Source organism: Pelodiscus sinensis, chromosome 7 (genome assembly GCF_049634645.1).
Source record: "Pelodiscus sinensis isolate JC-2024 chromosome 7, ASM4963464v1, whole genome shotgun sequence".
Taxonomy (NCBI): domain Eukaryota; kingdom Metazoa; phylum Chordata; order Testudines; family Trionychidae; genus Pelodiscus; species Pelodiscus sinensis.
The window spans coordinates 36,830,629-36,845,644 of record NC_134717.1 but is presented as its reverse complement, the minus strand read 5'-3'; the positions used below and the strand labels follow the sequence as shown (position 1 = coordinate 36,845,644).

The 15,016-nt window shown below is 38.6% G+C and overlaps 1 protein-coding gene across 1 annotated transcript in view; it reads left to right on the top strand.

Annotated features, from left to right (window-relative positions):
* The first annotated feature begins 479 nt into the window (after positions 1 to 479).
* LOC102446421 (sodium channel protein type 3 subunit alpha) overlaps positions 480 to 15,016 on the top strand; it is a 138,354-nt gene continuing 123,817 nt past the window's right edge. The window contains exons 1-2 of the mRNA XM_006137327.4: positions 480 to 676; positions 11,463 to 11,651. The gene's annotated coding sequence lies outside the window, so the exon portion shown is untranslated. The remainder of the gene's footprint in view (positions 677 to 11,462; positions 11,652 to 15,016) is intronic.

Genomic DNA, 15,016 nt, shown 5'->3' with positions numbered 1-15,016 from the left:
GCAACTGAAACAGAAGGGCAATATGAAAACAAGAAGGGTGACACACTTCTTTTTGCATATCCAAGTCAAGTGTCTGCACTTATTTACATTTTTTCTTTTTTCTGTATTTTTATCATTTATGAAAGCAGTAACATTTTACAACAAAGTAATTTAGGGAAAAAATCAGAAAACTTCACTTATTTTAAACTTTAAATACTTTTAAATCACAATTAGTCAGTATTGTGCTTGTATTCAATCATCTGTCTGGTTGCTTGGTTTGTTTATTTGAATGGAGGAGCATAACTATGTAGGAGTCAAGCCAAGTGTAAGGTTGGCATAAGCTGCTTCACAAACTGATGCTTTACATTTATGCACACTGTTTGCCAGTAGGTGGAGCTACTATGTTAGTTGCTGTCTCCCCTTCCCCCTTTTCATTTCTCTCCCCACCGCCCCTCCTAATAAGCTGTTTTCTTATGTATGTTGGGTACCATAGAGTGAGACTGAGAACAGGAAGCGGAGGCAGAAGCAAAGAGGATTCTGGAAAGGTCTCTGTGTTTTCTTTTCCACTGAGAATGCAGAAATTGTAATTAATTTGCAAACCTTTGTGGGCAGAAATCTGGATAATTTCAGGAGTCATATTATGATATCATTTTTGACTGCTGGGCTTTGCTGTGATTTGTTGCTCTCTTTTCATCAGGTAAGCTGACAAAACATTTCATTATAAATCTGAGCAGTGTAACCATTTTTACATTTCAAAATCATATTATAGCCTATGTTATTAATGTAAAGCAAAAGAAAGAAATGAACAAATCAAAGCCATTTTGAATTGACTATCTGTGGTGATGGTGTTATTTTTTTAAGAAAACGTAGTGAATCCTGATATCTGGCCTCTTACTATAAATATGACACTGTGTTGCAATGATCTTCTTTACAAAATCTGATTTTTGCATCTTTTCTTATAAGTAAGGTATATATTTCATTGACTCATCTGGAGGGCTTTATGTTACCTGTGGAAGTGATATTGATCTTTAGGAAGAAAAATAAAAATACTGGTATCCAGCATTTAAAAACAACAGGTTTAATAAGGCTGTCAAATTCTAGAGATCCAGGGCCATAGTCACTATGTAACTATTCTTAGTTCAGACAGGTCATGTTTTAAGAAGCCTAATGTAATTTCCTAGGTTTTAGAAGGTATTTAAAAAAATATGGTTGTTCTGTACAATTATGTGTTCCTTGAAATACAGGTTGTGTGAGTATGTATATGGGAGGAGTTTACCAATGGTTAATTAAGCAGAGATCACATTATCCATAATATAGCAAACACTATATAGTCTATAACATTAATTTATTTTCTTTACATAGAGAGATATAGATATAATGTCCAAAAGGACTATTAAGAAAGCAATCATAAGAGTTTTTATATCCCTTCTGCTACAACTCTCTATTAAGCTGCTTAAATTCAATATTATTATTAATAATTGTAGGAGTGAGCCACTAATGGTAAATGGACCAAAATCTCTCTTCACTATCATTTTGATAAATTAGATTATTTTTAAATAGCAGTTCTACAAATACAAGTGTATAACATAATATTATGATAGAAAATAATTTCCAAATTAAATATAAGGCAATAGAACACAAAATACAGGGAACAACATTTCCTGGGTGTCACCTTGTATTCATTGTATACAATATCAATTTTAGGTTGATAGGTAAAGTAAAATTGGATCCCGGATATTGGATACATCTGATTTGGGGCCTGAGCTCGAAGCAAGGGAAGGTATGGAAGAACTAAATGTTTATGTTTCCACAGTGCCTAGCTCAATTTGGTTATGTGTTAACATTTAAATAAATAAATAAATATTTTAAGAACTTAGCATGTTTTAGGTTTCTTGTTTGGTTTTGGCAAGAAGATTTAAGAAATCACTTCTTGCCACTGACAATATACTCAGCTGTTGGCCAGTTTCAAAATCTTTATTTTTGAAGGAAGATTGTCAAGAAGGTTATGGAGGAGCAGTTACAACAATATCTGGAGCTCTCTGCTCTCTCTGTCCTCAGTCACTTTGGTTTCCAGGTTCCTGTACATTATAAAAATGTGCATATATTGTTAATTCACAATTTCTTCCATTTGATGGCCAAAATTATATGTCCATATTCAGTCTCTTAGATGTAACAACTGGACTTCATAGTGTTGTCCATTCTAAAGGTTGCATCTCTATAATTCAGGACTCTCTGGTCTGGCAACATCCATGGTCTGTGTGGCCTGGGAGCCTGATGCAATGCAAGGGTGGGGAGAAGGAGACCGGCTTAACGTAGGGGGGTGGGAACCCTGCGCATGGTCCAGCTAGGCTGCCTAGGGGGATGGGAGCTGGGAAGCTGCCATGTTGGCAGCGGGAGAGGGTGGCCAAGAGCTGGGAATCCCAACATGCAGCTCAGCTAGGTTGGAAGGGGCAGGGGGAGAGGGAGAGCCAGTGCACAGCTCAGCTGGACTGCAGGAGGGAGCTGAGAAGGCCAGCACACTACCCAACTGGGCTGCATGGACACAGGAGCGGGGGAACCAGGCTGTGGAGGCAAAGGAGGCAAGAGCAGAAGAGGGACAGAAAATCCAGTGCATGACCCAACTGGGCTGCCCAGGGGAGGTCATTTCTGTCCCGCCCCTGGTCTGGCAAAATCTCTCATCCAGGATCAGCCAGGTCCTGAGGGTGCTGTACCAGGGTGGTCCAATCTGTAGTGGATGCCAGCAGGAGAAAACAGAGTCACCATAATGGCTCAACTCTCCCCCCCCCCCCCCCCCCGTGGGAAACACTGAAATAAGTCATCCATCCTCAGGGCTCTCTTGGCTTTTCCGAAAGTCCCATTCAATAACCACTAGAAGAATTAGTGACAAAGTATGGGTTGCAGTCTCATCAGCATGCTAATAACATTCTGCTCTCTACTTCTATTTCTTTTGGCCCATTTGATGGCACTGAATGAGTTACCCTTTCTCTTAGGGAGAGTCATAGAATTGTAGGACCCCAAGAGGACTTCAAGTCCAGCCCCCTGCACTCAAGGCAACATTAAGCACTATCTAGACCAGGGGTTCTCAAACTATTGGTCATGATCCTGTTTTAGAATTGGGCTGGTTTAGACCTGCTGGGGCTTGGGGCCAAAGCCAAAGCCCAGGCATCACTGACAGGGACTGAAGCCCAAGTCCTGGGCAGCAAGGCTCAGGTTACAGGCCCCCTCCCTGGAGCTGAAGCCTTTTGGGGTTTGGCTTTGCTTGGGTTTTGACTTTGTGCCCCGACCTTCCCTGGGGCAATGGGACTTGGGTGGAATCAGGATTCGGTCCCTGCTCCTGGGGTTGTGAATTAATTTTTGTTCTCAAAAAGGGGTCATGGTGCAATTAAATTTGAGAACCCCTGTTCTAGACCATCTCTGACGTGTTTATCGAACCTGCTATTAAAAATCTCCAGTGACAGAGAGTCCACTAGGCAGTGCTTAACTACCCTGACAGAAAGTTTTTCCTAATGTCCAGTCTAAACTGCTCTTCCTAGAATTTAGGTCCATTGGTTCTTGTCCTATTCTCAGAGGTTAAAGAGAACATTTTTCTCCTTCTACCTTATAACAAGTGGGCATGGACAAAGGAAGGAGTTTCCAAGTGTGGTTTTGGTGTTAACCTTTGTGGCTCACAAAAAGGTTGTGACCTTATTTCTTTTGGATGCAGACCTCATCAATGTTGTTTGTGTCTTTCTCATGTTTTGATGCCAATTATGGGAAAACTTGCTTGAGTCATTTGTATTCCACTCATCCTCTATGGAAAATAAAGAGAAATGTCATAATGCTTACACTTCTATACTATAAACAGTGAACAGATTTGCCTATGCTGTTGACCTCTGTAAATAAATTCTGGAACTGAGTTTCAGGAGGCTAATCCATTAATTTACCTTTCTACATAGTATAGCTCTTTAGATTGTATGCAATAAATCAGGGTAGAGGTTATCTTTAGAAAACAACTGGAAAGGTGCTGTAACTCTTGCTGTAACAAGAGCTGTTGATCTTACCTTTCAGAAATTGTCCTATGAGCAGACGGGCTCAAAGATGTGATATACTGGAGAATGCGAACATTCAAGGCAGGAATTATATTACATCTAACTACAAGCACATAAATAGGAATGTTATATGTTCTCTACTATCCATAATATGCATGGCACATGATTTTCATCACAAGCAGAAATAAATTGATGCAACTAAAATAAATGAAATTATAGGTCAAAATTTAATTTGCTTTCAAGATTTTTATTACAGAAATGTGTTCTTTATTCAACAGTGATATTTTATTATTTTAAAGGGAAGTGAATGAAAGAGTGGGATTGACTTAGATCTTAAACGTACCCAAAGTGAACGAAAGCGTGGGATTGACTTAGATCCTAAATGCTCCTTACCAAGAGCCAAAGATTAGGGTCCATATGTCCTGCAACATTTTGAGTTCTTGCTTTTTTGGTTATATAAATATTTTAAATGCTGCCATTTCTTTTTTTGAGTTACTCTAGCAGTCTTCAGTCTTTGGATGCAAAGAGGATTTTCACATTTGTAAGATGAATTGTTTGGCCACAAGTGTTGTTTGAAGGAACCAGTTTCTGACGATTTTAATCAATCCTGATTTGAAAGTTTCAGGCCTAAAAGTATATTCAGTTATATATATTCTGCCTAAAATATCTCTCAAAAAATTCACCCAATGGCAGCCTCAGAACATATATGTAAATTAACCCAGGTTTTGCTATTGCAACATTTTGTATCCTCTTTTATGCCTGCCTTAAATAAATGTGAGATGCTCTAGTAACTCATAGAAGGTTTTTCTGTTGAAAATCTGTGGAACTCAGCCAAAGTTTTCTAATATCACATATAAACACTGTTAAATTAAGATGCAGTTATAGTAGTTCCCAACTCTGTTTGCATGAGGAATGCAACATATCTAGGTTTATTGATATTGGTAAGAATATATTATGATAGAATTTATGTACAAATACCTATCAGGAGTTTTAATGGATCTGGCAGTTTGGAAGTAGTCAAACAATGAAGACTAGACTAGTGTTCCAATAAAGGTAGAGTTCAGTAGATATATCATGTGAGGGAGCATATTCATTTCAATGAGGTTAACCTTACCCTATAGTGAAAATGGCAGAGTTAATTTTTCCCCCAAACTCTGTTATTCAGAGTATAATCTGAATGGGAATCCATGCTTCTTTTCAACTCTAAATTGACTGTTTTTGAGATATTAAAATCCCTAAATAATTAATCTTTTTTCTTATAAAAGGAAATTCCATTTATCAAACTAGTATTGCAGGACTCTTCTAGAAATATACACAAGTTCTATCTTATTCTAGGCCCCATAAATTACAAATTTCTCTATGACAGATGAGGAATAGAGGTGTCAGGGTTTGAGTGAAAAAGAAGAGCATAATCTGTATATACCATGATTTAAGTCTCTAGGGGTATGTCTACACTACCCTCCTAGTTCGAACTAGGAGGGTAATGTAGGCATACCGCACTTGCAAATGAAGCCCGGGATTTGAATTTCCCGGGCTTCATTTGCATAAGCGGGGAGCCGACATTTTTAAAACCCCGCTGGTTCGAACCCCGTGCAGCGTGGCTACACGGGGCTCAAACTAGGTAGTTTGAACTAGGATTCCTACTCCGAACTACCGGTACACCTCGTTCCAAATCCCGGGCTTCATTTGCAAGTGCGGTATGCCTACATTACCCTCCTAGTTCGAACTAGGAGGGTAGTGTAGACATACCCTAGTTGAGCAAGATTAATGCAAGAAACATAAGGGTCAGTTAAAATAGCTACAGCTCATAGTTCCAAGGTCAGATTGAACAGAAAAGGACAGAAAGAGCAACTGCTTTGATTCATGCAAGATGGCGGTGCTATAAGCCTATTAGTAGTACTTGAGATCAGAGGTCTAATATAAAGAAGTTTCACCTAGGACATAAAGTCTGGACAAAAATATACATTTATTTACCTAAGAGGAAAATCTCAGTTTATGACAGAAATGCTTTCTCCCTACTGAGTGAGGTTTTGGCTGAAAGATTAAAGGAGTCCCATGAAAAGTTATTATTAATACCATTTGTTGTAAGTTATTTGCCTTATGCCTCATACATAAAGCCAATTTAACTAGAATAAATATTAGAAAGAATAGTTTCTAGTCTCTTGTTAAAACTTTAGCCAGGATTTTCCTATCTCAGTTGATTGGTAATATAGCCTTCTAACGATCAAATGCTTTAGACACCTTGGATACATCTACACAACAGGGCTTAATTCAAAGGTTATGTCTATACTACATTCCTCTTTCAAAAGAGGAATGTAAATGCAGCAAATCAAAAGTGCAAATGAAGCGTGGATTTAAATATCCCACGCTTCATTTGCATATTTGCATCTGAGCACTTTTTTAAAAAAACGTTTTTCAAAAGTGAAAGCGCAGTCTAGACGGGGTTCTTTCGAAAAAAACCCTTTTTTGAAAGAACCCGTCCTCCTGGAAAAATGAGGAGTTCTTTCGAAAAAGGTGGGTTTTTTTCTAAAGGACCCGTCTAGACTGCCCTTTCACTTTCAAAAAACCCTTTTTCGAAAAAGTGCTCAGAGGTGAATATGTAAATGAAGCACAGGATATATAAATCCGCACTCCATTTGTATTTTCGATTTGCTTCATTTATATTCCTCTTTGTATGAGGAATGTAGTTTAGACGTACCCAAGATAAGCAATGCAAATTGAGCTATGTCAATTGCATAGCTTATTTTGAAATAGCTCATTTTGAAATTGGGAGCATCTATACAGCACTTATTTTGAAATAGAGCACTCTTCTTCTGACTTCCCTTACTCCTTGTATAATGTGGGTTATAGGAGTCGAAGTAAGAAGTCCTCTAGCTTGACAGTATTTTGACATTATTTTGAAATAACTGCCTGCTGTGTGGATGCGGACTATTTTATTTTGAAATAACTCTAGTTATTTCAAAATAATGTTACTGCGTAGACAAAGCCTTAGTTTCAATATAGCAGTGACAAGGTCTTTTTGGAGCGGACTTGTAGCTCTCTCTTAGGTTTTGCCTGTTCAAACATAGTAATCAGATTAAGATTGGACAGAAGACTTTAATTTAGAAATCTGTCCAAGCCTCTGGGTTTTTTATTTTTATACTTTTTATTTCAGAATGGATGGTTTGTAGGTACAGAGCACACTAAACAACCTTAAAAATTGAATATTTATATGTACTTTGAAGTAAAAAAAATGTGGGTGTTTCCTCTCAAATATTAGTTATGATCTCCAACTGGGGGTGCACCTACACAGCACAGTTATTTCAAAATTGATGTTATTTTGAAATAATGCAAGCCTCTACAAAGCAATCCTATTATTTCAAAATAACTTTGGAATAATGGATGGCTTATTCCAACTTTTGTAAACCTCATTCCACAAGGAATAACACCTATTCCAAAATAGCTATTTTGGACTAGCATGTGTGTAGACATGACAGCTGGAATTATTTCAAAATAAGGAGCCTCCAGGAAACCCCACAGGTGCCCTGCTGGGCACTCTGTCCAAACTCATCAGGACTCTATATTTCCTCTTCCCCTGCAGCCCTTAAAGCTGCAGCCACAGGGGAAAGGGTTTGTGCAGGAAGCTGGCCCTCACAGCCTTCAGCCACTCTGCAGCTGCCACAGCACATTCCAGGGCCAGCATGAGTGACCTTAGAGCCTCCCCAAGACCCATCCCCACTCCCAGGGAGCAATCTGATGGCTCCTAGGAGCCTACTAGGTGCCGCAAGAGGTGCACACCTTCCTGGTGTGGGGCAGAATCCTGGCCCACATTGATGTTTGGGGTGAGGAGGAAAACTTCCAGGATATCTGCACCAGATGGCGCAACATTGATATCTATGGCTGGCAGCCTGGTCACAAAGGGCCACATCTGGTCCCAGGAGCAGGCATAGATGAAAGTTAAAGAGCTCTGACAGGTATATGCCATGGCCAGGGAGCACAGCTCCTAATCCAGGGCAGAACCCCACTCCTTCCCCTATTTCCAAGACCTGCACTGCATCCTGGGGGGGGGGGGGGGGGGGGGCAGTGCAGTCCCTTCCCCATTCTGGTGTAGTAGGGACAATGGCAGTATAGATGTACCCTTGGAGAATATCTGCTAAAAGTTTTCCTGGGGGGGTTATTTTATTTTTCTTGAAGCCAAGTATGACTGTCCAAGTCTAAATGAAGTCCATTCATCTTGTGAAAGATGATGTTTGTTTTCTGCATATCTTGTACTGAGTAGCTGCTGAAGCGTAGTTGGGGTGGGCAAACTTTCTATGGCTTACAATGATGCAAAAAATTTTGAGTTTAGATTATTTCTTTTCATAAGAAACATAAGCTATTATTTTCCTTGTCAGATCTATTTCTAGGGCTTCCATTACAACAACCTGTTAAGGAGCTGATGGGATACTGGTTGTCAAATAGAGGGTTATTTCTATAAAAGAATAAAAATTGTGAATCTTGCATTCATTTATTATCTGTTAGTATTCTGGGGTAGCTCATGCAATGGATACCTGAACATGATCAGATATCACTCTTCTCACAGCTTACGTTGCATGTATCAGAATACAAAGATTAGAAAATAATCAAATCTAGACTATGTGGAATGTGTGGTTAGAAGGTGTCATCTCCAACTCACATAGACATACCTGTGGTAGTGCTGACTGAGTTAGCACACTAAAATAAAAATGTAGTTTCAGTGAACAAGCACTCAGAAGGCCTCAAATGGGATTGTGCTCAGGGCAGTTCATCCCTCCAGCCACATGTGCCACTGTCAATATATAGCTATTTTTTGTGTGCTTTCCCAATCAGAACTAACATGAGGATGTCTGCTTGAGCTAGAATTTACACCTTCCATCTCCAGAGCAGACAAATCCTGAATTACATAGTACCTGAAGCAGCCCCAAGGTGCCTTGAGTACTGGTATAATGCAAAGATGAGGCATAACTTCCTCCCTCCTCCTCCTTCCATCTGTACTAAGCTGAGTTTTAGCACAGGCTTCTGCTTGCCCCATCCCCACGTGTAACTGTATACCCGCTGAAAATTGCCAAAATAAATGCTTTTTAACATCCCTAGTGTGCACGTGTCTTATGGGAGTTTTAACAGATTATTGTGTGAACTAAGGGGAAAAAATTAAAATCTTGCAAAGTATTAAAACAAGAAATAAAGAAAAACTGGAGCTGAACATTATTTTAAATGTACTTCCAATTAGCTGCATTACAGAGAAACAAAATGCTTAATTCAAGAGCTCAAAGAGATTAATTATTACAATTCTGTGATGAAAATTACCTTAAAGTGCTCCAGTCCTGTTCCTGCAGGACAAAAGGCTCACAATATTGTCAACAAGCTTCATTTTTTGCAGTAACTATAAAATTATTGTTAGTGTTAATGGATACAATGCAAGTAGGTTGAAGTTAAAACCAGTGCAGATGTTAGGTTTAATAACTTGTTAATTGGGTAGCAGGTAACTATATATAGGGAGAACAGTGGATGTGCTAGGGTTAAATATGGGGGAAGACTCAATGATGACTTTTTTAAACTCTAACTCATAGATATGCTGAACTTTACTCAGCTATACTGTTAATCTTTATTACAACGGTTCACCTTCTACTAGAAGCAGGTGGAATTCTTTTATTAGCAGCTTATTTAATGTTTGAATAATTGGCTAATGTGTATAGCATGCTTTGAAAATAGAAAGTGTTGTGTAAGTGATAAGTAGTATTAACTATTATTATTTTGTTAGCAAAGCATTATGTCTTTTTCATAGAATTTTAACCCTGGAAGAATCAAGTATCTCAGTTTTTGCCTACCAGTACTGAATTTGACTGTGATGTCAGATTTCATCCAGTATGCCACACTGAGGCTATCAGCTAGATTCACTCCAGGGTTAAAGAAATGGCAGATGCATTCCAACATATATTTGGCTTTGTGGATGGCAGGTGGTGGTATGAGAGCCACTGTCCCCTTGGGGAAGACGCTGCTGGAGGAAGGCAGCTTTAAGTTTTGTCCTATGGAGCCTTGCCAGTACAGACTCCTTAGAAGATGCTTGTCTCTGTGTATTGACTCATTTCACCTGGCCTTGACAATGTTTTACTGTGCTTCTGTAGAACCTGAATGGATTTTGTAATTCAAAGCCAGACAAAAGAAAACAAGCCTTAATAGCGGTATCAGCTACCGTATCTCTGGAGAAATGTAACTCTGGATTAATACTGCATTGTAAATGTTTCCTTTAGTGTATTTGGTGAGTCCATATAATTAACAATAAAAAAATCAAGACTAAATAAAATAAAAAGGTTAAATGAAAAGCTTTTAACATGTCAGGAACTTCTCCTTCACCACCTCCTTTTTTCTCTTTTGGACATTTGGCCAGCATTGGTTCCCTTTATTATATTGACATGCTTTATGAAACAGAGGCTTATTATCTCTGTAGTAAGGGGCCCTGCTAGGGGGTAGATTCTGGTATGGACTATTTTTGCAGGAGCAGATCCCTTTGAACTAGCTAGAAATTCCCCATCTTCTTCCTCTGTTTTTTCTCATCAAGAAGAAAAAGAAAGAAAACAATAAGGACAAGACCAAAAGAAGTAAGAAAAGAGTCAGAAATAAATCTAAAATCTCAATGGGTGAGAACTCTGATTTGGATGGTATAAGTAGACAGTTTAAGACTAATGACCCATCCTAGATTAACACACTGTTAAAGTTTCTAAAGCCTTAGGAACCGTAGAAAAGGAAACTTTTGTGAATGAGGAAACTTGAGAGGAAACCAATTTTCCTATTCTTGCAATCCTTGTAATAGACTAAAAATAGAAGGTGAACAAAAAGAAAGAGTCCATTATAAAGTTATGTTTTAAGATGTAAAAGATACATAAAGATCACGGAAAATTTTTTTTCCACATCTAGAGTGAATCCCTCTATTTTTTCCTGTTTAAAAATTGTAAGTCTTAAGGAGAGTGCTGTGGCACCTTGGAAGTTTTTATATAAGAATGGCCATACTGGATCAGACCAAAGGTCCACGTAGCCCAATAGCCTATCTTCTGCCAGTGGCCAATGCCAGGTTCCCAGAAGAAATGAACAGAACAGGTAATCATTAAGTGCTCCATCCCCTGTTGCCCAAAATAATGGAACATTCCTTATAGAAGAATACAGTTATTGTATGTCTCTCTCTTCATGCATGCTCAGTCTAAATGCTTAAGTACCTCCAATGGCTTCAGCTAAAACCCAAAACAAAAACCTAAAGAACAGCTAAGAATCCAAAAACACACATTTTAAGAGACCGTTCAAAAGTCTGAGTCACCCATGATGTGGTATATGAAATAAATACTGTTTCATGCTGCTTTTTCATGAATCTTCAGTCTGAGACTGGAGAAACATGTAACTACGTGACCAGAAGCAAACAGCACTCACTCCTTTTTATGGTACCTTTATCTATTTTGATCTATTCAGATAAACATTGGATATAAACAAAGTGGGACAGTCTTGAAGAAGCTTCAGCTTTTGAGGAGGAGCATTTGTACCCTGGTCTGTAATATTTTGAGTTCCACATTCACCCAGAGAAGTGGCTCTTCAGTCCTTACTACATGAATAAACTCAGTGACTAAAATTCAAGATCTGCCATTGCCCAGAAACATAAAGGTAAGGCCAAATCTACCATCTCAACTCACAGCAAGGAATAACATTTCTCTTGATCTGCCCATCTTATTTTCCATGTTTCTTCTTGTCTTGTTTCTTTGCTAAGAAATCCAGATGTCTCTGGTTATAAGGCTATTGTTTGTTTACCATCAGGGGGAACCTAGGTAGTTGCCTTAGACACTTTGTATTTGAAGATGTTAGGATGGCTCTCATTCTGTGCCAGAGTTGCCACTCAGGATGGCAAACCTGTCCCCTATGCAGGGGGTGTCCTATGATCAGTAGAACTCATTGAGGGCTGTCTCCATACACTCAGCCTTTTGCAGATTCTTGCATTTTGAAATCTGACTCAGATATCTCTAGTTCCTAGGCCTTACCTCTTTTTAGTCCTCTTCAAAATATATGTCCATCTCATTGGCATCTCTCAACAAAGAAATCCATGTGTACTACTATCCATTTCATGATTACACATGCTTGCTTCCTTCTGTGGACCTACAGGAACAAAGCAAGGGTCAAAAAAGTGTTTCACAGCTGCACATTTTCAGGTAGAAGATGCACAAAAAGAGGGATCATACCTGCAAGCTTTTTTCCTGTCAATCTGGGAACACAAAGAGAAGACTTCCTTAGAGATTTACTGCAATCTAATCAGCTACTCTTCCAAGTGTTTTTGTCCAAGCAAGGATTATAAGCAGACAATCTTACAAGGTCTGACTGAATCAAAGTAATTACAGATTTCATGTCTGCAGAATTGGGAATTCCTATGATTGCTCGCATAGCCCAAGTGTTCTTGTCACAGCAAGCTTGTCAGAACATAAACTAGTCCCTATTTAGGCACCATCAGCAAGTATTGCTATGGAACAGCCACTAATGAAACAGTGCTAACTCAAAATACAATTCAGAGATCAGGAATTAACATTACAAGTCAGAGGCTCTGAGTAAATTTTTACTAATATTTACTGTTTATGTTTCAACAGAGATCAGGAGACCTGACTGTATAACAGAGGTGGGCAAGATATGGCCCAGGGGCTGGATCTGGCCCGTCAAGCCTTTCAATCCAGCCCACAGCCCACCCCAGTGGACCCACAGGCAGGGAGCAGACCCAGGACTCAGAATAGCTGGCTGCTCCATCTGCCTTTCTGCACTGGGGGGAGAGGAGGGACCTTTACATGCTGCAAACACTCTTCATTATTCAAATTCCCTCTCAAACACCACACCCTCTCCTGTACCCACTCTCCATCCCAGACCCCATAACCCCTCCATAGAAAAGTGCAGCCCTTGACCACTTACCAAAATTTTGGAATGGCCCCCCATCAAAAATTATTTCCCTCCCCTGCTGTGTAAGGCACTCAATGTACTTAGAGCCTGTCTGCACATGCAAACTTAGGTTGTGGCAAAGAAAGATGTATATCTCAATCACTTTAGCCTTCCCACACTAGGAGATTCTACTGCCACCCACTGTAAGTTACCCGGTGCTCTTTAGACTACTCCCATTTCAAAAAGGGGTAGATCAAAGCACACTATGTGACTTCTAATGTGCAACAACAGAGATTTTGTTTATATATATATATATATATATATATATATATATATATATATTTTCTTCAATATATATTTAATGTATTATAAAATAAATGGTGTCAGGTGGGAAGGCAAGAGGGGGGAAAATAAAAAGAAGAAAGAAAGGGAGAAGGCGATTTTGAGGGAAGGGAGTAAATGCGTTAGGAGGAAAAGAAAGGGAAGAGAAGAATGAGATGAAAGTGAAGTAACTGGGAGGGAGAGGGTAGATACGGACAGGAAGAACCCACCAGTCAGCGAAAGGGAAAAAAATGTCCCAAGTAAAACAATGAAAACTGTAGAAGAAACAATTTGATCACTTTTCCACTGTCCAAAGGTATTTGAAGAAACCGCTTCTATAATGAGTCTGCTGGCTAGATTCAATCTCTGGCCCCTCTGTTGGCTCAGCCCAAGGAGCTTCTCCAAGCTTACGCGATGGGAAAAGGATGTGACTGCATGAGGCCAAGTGTCCCTGGGTTTGTATGTCTTCTATGCACAGTTCTGTGTCCAAACTGTGTTTGGGAGCTGAGAAAGTCCTGATTGTGAATAATACTCCTGCACCCTCAATGTGGACCCTCTCATGGGCAGAAGACCAATGGTTGCAAATGTAAGCAATGTATTTTCTGGGTTTCCTGACCATTCAGGATAATAGCTGAGCTGCAGACATCCTTTCAGTGTGGTAGGGATTCAGCGATGCTATTAAGGAGGCAGGTATTATAGAGGTGGCACCTTGACAAAGTAGACCCATTTGTTTCTGAATACTGTTTGTTTTGCTATCAGGAAGGTCCCTATCTCATTTTTGCTTAGTTATATTCTGTATTTGAGAATATTTTTCTGTCTGTATGAGCTTTCATTTATTAAGATTGAATCTTATTTATGATTTCCTGCACACATTTCCAGACTTTTAAAATTTCTTATTTGTCATGAAGGGGGTTAATACAATTTAATTAACATGCTTTCACACTTTCTTGCAGATCATTAATGAGAAAGCTAAATAAGATTTGATCTAGCATCAGTCCCTGCAGCACCCCTTTGAATTCCACCCCTTCAGATTTCATACATTTCTATTTGTCATTTTCCTTTATTACTTTTCATCCAGTTTTCAAACTTTTTGACACTGTTCATATACAAATCAATTTTAATTAATTTGTCAAGTAAGAATTCACGAGTCTGTCATATTTCATTACAATAAAATGACATACTTGTTTTCCCTATATCAATTAATTTTGTAATTCTGTCAGATAGGGAAGTGTTTGTCTGACATGACTTGTTAAATAAATACAAATAATAATAAACTTCTAGTTCACATATAGCACTTTTAGTTATATATTACTTTTATTGATTATTATTCCATTATGTTATTATTAATATTTATAAAGTGGTAATGCCTAAAAGTAATGTCTATTGTGCGATTTCCAAAAGCATTTTGCATTACAAAATGTGTTGGCTAATTCAAATGAATTCATAACAATTCATACAATTAATTTGTATTAATTAGTGAAACCACTTTGCATTTAGGTATTATCTAGTGATTAGTGACTTTTAAAAGGAATTGGGGGCATGATTAGCAAGCAATTTCATCCATTGGTATCAATATGTAAATGCAATCTCAGGCCAACATAAAATTTTATCATACAAGGCACAATAATGAAGTCATATGAGAAAACTGTTTAAACTGCACAGTATATAATAAGCATCTCCATGTTGCAAAAGCATTAGGTCCTTTTAGAGAGCTTCTTGGTTTAACAGAATTGCAGAGAAAACAAACAGCTGTGATGATGTACAATCTGAGGGAGGACTCATAGGCTAGTGATAAT